General features: G+C 33.6%; 1 pseudogene; it reads left to right on the top strand.

Moving 5' to 3' along the window:
• The first annotated feature begins 3,530 nt into the window (after positions 1–3,530).
• On the top strand, positions 3,531–4,256 carry LOC107152802 (annotated as a pseudogene).
• The last annotated feature ends 2,028 nt before the right edge of the window (positions 4,257–6,284 follow it).

Raw genomic sequence — 6,284 nt, 5'->3', positions numbered from 1 at the left:
TATATATATAGTGCCTAGTATCATACTGTTTGCTAATTATGGTTACTATTATTCAGCACTATATAGCTAGTGCCTGGTTTAGCATATTGCACAAGCAAGTAGTGAATGTACATTTCTTGAATAAATGAAAAAGGAATAAGTAAAAAGCTTTCCCTCATAACTAAGGCTGCAATAGAGAATAAGTTTCTTTACTCAGTTCATTGGTGACATTAGTCGCTGATGCTTAGCTCTCTTGTGGGTTGTCTAGACACAAGTACCTACAAGCCTTAAAAGTTCCACCCCATCATTTTTTTTAAAAAAAGTCTAATAATGTTTGTGAATAGAATATGAATAGAAACAAATCTTATTTGGAATTTTATATGTTTTTCTCCATTTACATCATTTGATTTTTGAAAATTTCAAATCTGATTTTTTTCATACACATAAGGAGCCCTGAGGGGTATTAGAGATTTCTTCCTAGAGAAAGAAAAGCAAAGAAGGGAATACATGATTAATATTAACACAAAAATTCAAAATTAACACTGCAAAATCATTTTAAGATGCTTTGAAAACATTTTAAGACATTTATCATAAAAGGAAAAATATGTTCATAGAAAATTTTAAATGGTTTAGAGCAATATAAAAGGGAAAATAACATATTGTTCTTCATCATTAAACTCTTCTAGTCTCCAAAATTGATCTTAACAATTTTTTTTGTATTTGTTTCCAGAAAATATCTATGTATAGACTAGGTATACTTATTTTGGTGACCACAACGAAAGGGATATATTGCAAGGTTTTTTTGGAACTTGTTTTTTTGTTAACAATTTAAATTTAATTTCAAGTCTCTAGAATTGTGATAAATATGTTTTTTGTTTAAGCTGCCCAGTCTATGGTGGTTTATCATATCAGCCTGGACACACTAAGATATCAGGCATACCATAAAACAGGACAACATAACCTTAAAACAATAGATTTTTAAAAATCCACAGATGATTCAAATATTGGAATTATCAAATAAGAACGTTGAATTATTTATGACTAACATCCACATCAAAACGAATTAAGGAATGAAAAAGTGATAAATTTTACCAAAGAATTTAAGTCTCAAAAAAGGTCATATGGAAATTCCAGAAATGCAAAATAAAATAGCTAAAATTACATACTTGATAAAGGAGCATAATAGCCGATAAGAAAAGCAGTGAATTTGTGAACTAAAATAAGATTAACAAAAACTTTCAGATTGAGGCATGGGAGGGTGAAAGGACTTAAAAATTGCAGAAATGTATGCAAGAAAAATTGTTAGCATATTAGACATGTGTTACGTGAGTAAGGAAAAGAGAATTAAGAAAAAGCAATATTTGAAGAGAAAATGATTGATGAAAATCATCAAGCAACAGATTCATGAAGTTCCTTGCAACACTCTCAGGATGAATATAAGGAACATGAAAGCTAGACACATCATAGAAAAACTCCTAAAGCCAAAAACAAAGGGAAGTTTGAAAACACCCAGAGATATAGGGACATGGGGTATTTGTGGGGAGGTGCATTACTAAAAGGAGCAACAATAAGGCCAACTGCTTACAGAAGAATTGGTGAAAGCCGGAAAGCAATAAAATGATGGATTAAATTACTCAACATAAATATCTGTCCACTTAGATTCTATGCACAATGGAAAAAAAATCCATCAAAGACAAAGACATAAATACTCTTTCAAGAAAAACAAATATTCAGAAAATATTAAGGAATAAAATAAAAATGAAATAGTATGAAACTAACAAGTTAATAGAGATGTAAAGGGTATAATAAAAATATTTTGTAAGTCAAAAAAGAAGAAAGTAGGGAAAAAAAAGAAAAACATAAAACAAGCAGAACCAATTAAAAATAAATAAATAAGTAAGTCCAACATAGTAGTATTCACTTGTAATCCCAGCTACTCAAGAAGCTGAGGCAGAGGATTTCAACTTGAAGGCCAGACTGGGCAATTTAGTGAGACCTGATCTCAGAATGAAACAGGAAGGGTTGGGGATGTGGCAAAGTGGTGGAGCACTTGCTTAGCGTATGGGAGACCCTGATTTCAATCCCCAGAATCACGCACATACAACCCCCACAAAAGTAGGCATAAACTCAATAAACTCAAACATATCCATGAATAAAGCAAATACAAAATTAATGAAAAGTGCATAAACAATGAAAAGCTGAAACAGAAGAAAAAAATAATACAAGTGTATTGCTAAAAAATCGATTTGAACTTAAATAAAAAGATTGAATATGTATGAAAACCAAAGTGACAGGAGGAAACAGTGATTATTAGACACTGGGAAGACTGGTGGCAGGGTGGGGAATAAAGAGAGGTTGGATAACAGGTACCAAAACACAATTAGATAGAAGTAACAGGTTCTGGTACTCTAGAGATGAGTGGGATGTCTACAGTTTACTGTAATCTATTACATATTTTATAAAGAACTAGAAGAGAAGAACTTGAAGGTTGCAAACACAAAGTAATCAAAAGGACAAGGAAACATTAATTGCCCAGATTTGGTCAGTACATATCATATACCTGCATTGAAATATCCCACTGTGCCCCATAAATGTGTATAATTAAGATAATAAATAATTTTTAATTGTAAAAAGAAACAAATTCACAATCAGCTTAATGTTGATCTCTTTGCTATGATAGAATAAATCGAAAAAAATCAGTAAGAATATAGAAGTGTGGCAGATACACTTTATGGTTCATTGCACAGTAAATTTTGCTAGCTATTCCATCACATTTCAGAAGAATGTATATTTGATAATTTTTAAGTGCATAGTTGTGTCTTTATCCATTAGTCATACAGAGAGCACATATGCAGAAATTATCAAAATTTACTATTGATTGACCTTAAAGTGAATCTTAAAACACTTTAATAGAGCAAATTTACTTTTATATTTTATTTTTAAATTATATTTCATTTTTAAATTATATAAAGTAATTGTACATTTATTGTAATATTTATGGGTTCCAGTGTGGCATTTCTATATATTTATGTTATATGTATTGATCAGATCAGGGCAATTGGCACATTTATCACCTCAGACATTCAGGCTGTTCTTTCATGTTGGGAACATGTGAGATTCTCCAATACCAACTGTTTTGAAATAAAGCAACTCTATTTTTTAAATAAATCAACTCTATTGAGGTATAAGTTGTATACAGGAAAATGGCTCCATTGTACATGGAACATTTGATGAGTTTTGACAAATAAATATACTCATTTGCTACCACCATAATCAAGATATAGAATATTTCCATTATACCAAACAACTAACTTCCTTGTACCTCTTATAGCCTATTTTTTCTCAATCCCAGGCAACCACTGACATAGTTTATATTTATTTTATAGTATACCATACTGGATAAAAGTGAGTCTACAGAGCCAGACTGCCTTGGTTTAGACCCTAGCTCTACCACTTAACCTTTGAATGCCTCAGTTTCCTCATCTGTAAAAGTAAGATCATAAAAATAGTCTCTTAAAAATAAAGGAAAGGAAGAGGGAAGGTAAGACACCATAAAGATAAAAGGAAGAGAGTCGGAGTCTCATGGAGACACTTCTGGAAGGATCACAAGGATGGCCGAGCAGGGGGAGCCGCAGGTGCAGTTCAAGCTCATGTTGGTGGGCAATGGCGGCATCGGGAAGACGACATTCGTGAAGCGCTGCCTGACCAGCTAGTTCAAGAAGAAGTATGTGGCCACCCAGCGCATGGAGGTCCACCCACTCATGTTCCACACCAACAGAGGGCCCATCAAGGTCAACGTCTGGAACACAGCAGGCCAGGAGAAGTTCAGTGGCCTGTGGGACAGCTACTACATCCAAGCCCAGTGTGCCATTATAATGTTTGATGTGACATCAAGAGTTACTTACAAGAAGTGCCTAACTGGCATATAGCTCTGGTACGAGTGTGTGAAAATATCCCCATCGTGTTGTGTGGCAACAGAGTGCACAGTAAGGACAGGAAAGTGAAGGGCAAAATCTATTGTCTTCCACCGAAAGAAGAGTCTTCAGCACTATGACATCTCAGCCAAAAGTAACTACAACTCTGAAAAGCCCTTCCTCTGGCTCCCTAGAGAGCTCATTGGAGACCCTGACTTGGAGTCTGTTGCCATGCCTGCTCTTGCCCCACCAGAGGTTGTCATAGACCCTGCCTTGGTGGTGCAGTGTGAGCATGATTTAGAGGTTGCTCAGACAAGTGCTCTGCCAGATGAGGACTATGACCTGTGAGAAGATGAAGCTGGAGCCCAGCATCAAGTCTATAGTTTTATAGGCGACTGTCCTGTGACGTCCGGGATGCCATGTGTGTGCCACTTTACTGAAATCTAGCTAAGCAGACATGTGCTTCATTTGTGGAACGCTGAAGGAGATGAATGGGCTTCGGAGCGAATGCGTCAGTTAAAAAAAAAAATACCTTCATTTTTTGGACCTGCATATTTAGCTGTTTGGAATGCACTTGTTTTTCTTCTTGAGTTTCGAATATGACTGCTACAGTCATGTCACAATATTCAATGGTGAATCTTGTTTGTTACTGTCATTCTCATTCCTTTTCGTTTAGAATCAGAATGAAGTTGTGTTTCAAATATCTTTAAAAAAACAGATAAAAGGAAGAAGGAGATCAAGAGGCAGAGGGGAGGGATGGGTAAGGGGAGGCAATGCAGAATGAATTCTTAAAAATTCATGTTGTTGTACGTATATAAATGTACCACAGGGAACTTCACCTTTATGTATAGGTAGAAAGAACCAACCAAATATTAGTTAATAGACAAGCAAAAGGAAGTCTGTAGAGAAAGCAGAATAGGAGATGGGAAGGAGGTCGGAAGGGAGGGGGAGGATTATAAACTGCAATTGAATTCCATGCACGTATGAGTTTGTTGAAATGAACTCAACTGCTATGTATAACTATAAAGCTCTAATAAAAAATAGTATGTCCTTTAAGGTTGTTATGAGGATTAAATAAGTTAAATCACATGAGGTGTTCTTAAGTGTCTAGCCTTATAAGCATTAGCTGAGTTCCTAGGGAAAAGACAGCTACTCCCCACAGGAACTTTGCTTGGAGACCTATTGTTAGGTGAAGAAGACACAATGATGGCGAGGACCATGCTTTCTATATTATTTGCTGTTCAGAACTTCAACAGAAAATCAATTTACAAAGGCAACTTTAATTACTAAAAATATTCAAAGATTCAACTGAAGATGTGAAGTTGCAATTTCATTTCCTTTACAAAGTCAAGCATGTGTATTTACTGGAGATTCAAATTGGTCAAAAGCACATGTTTCTTCATAAACGAGGAAAAATGTTTGCACTCTTAAACACATTCTATAATAAGCAAACAGAAGTCTCTAACTTTTCTCCATTGGTCAAAGTAAATTCAAATCTGTTGAATGAGAATAACAGTAATATTATCTACAGCCACTTCTCACTCTTCATTTTTATTAGCAAATGGAAGCATCATTATGAAGATAGGATATTCCCAATGCCATTTTCATAATTAATGCTCTGGATAAATAAATTAAATAATTCGGGAGGGAAAAAACTCATTTCTACTCATTTCTTTTGAGTAGAAACTATTCAGTGAAATGGCATTTTAAAATTCAAATGTATATCTAGAACGTAATCAAGTATAATGTGATGATTTGTGGTAAAAAGAAAGAAATAATTAGTGGATTGTTTTGCTTTTAATGGATTTCTAATAACTACAGTGCCAATCACAATTAATTGCATAAACTATGTCTGAACAAAGTACGTAAGTATCTTCTGAGTTTTATATTCAACTTCCATGATTCAGAAAAATAATCTAAATTCATAATCAAGAGAAACTAGAAACTGTTAAAGATGTTGATATAAGAGAATATGCATAATTTAGCATGTCAAAGTATTAATAGCATCAGATTATGGATTCAATTGAATTATTTCAATTTTAAAATTTTAAAAATATCTATCAATAGAAAAACTTTCAAAATTGACATTAATAACATTCTTACATGTACACAATAATATTTGAATCAAATGGAAATAAATAATTAGGTTTCTGTTTTTACTAAGCAATACTTAGATCTAAATATCATATAATTGACAGTTTTATTTGATAGTACAAAGATAAAACTTAATCTTAAAACATTGTGTTTTACTTTAACCATTTTTGGAGTAAGGGAAAGGTCAAAATGTAAGAAACTATGTCCATGGCCATCCTTGCTCCAGAAATTACATTAAAGAAACCTTAAAAATATGACCTAACCACTGTGCATAGGCTTTAAAAATATATATATACA

This window comes from Marmota marmota, unplaced genomic scaffold, assembly GCF_001458135.2.
Source record: "Marmota marmota marmota unplaced genomic scaffold, marMar, whole genome shotgun sequence".
Taxonomy (NCBI): domain Eukaryota; kingdom Metazoa; phylum Chordata; class Mammalia; order Rodentia; family Sciuridae; genus Marmota; species Marmota marmota.
The sequence above is the reverse complement of the archived record's forward strand: the minus strand, read 5'-3'. Positions and strand labels throughout refer to the sequence as shown.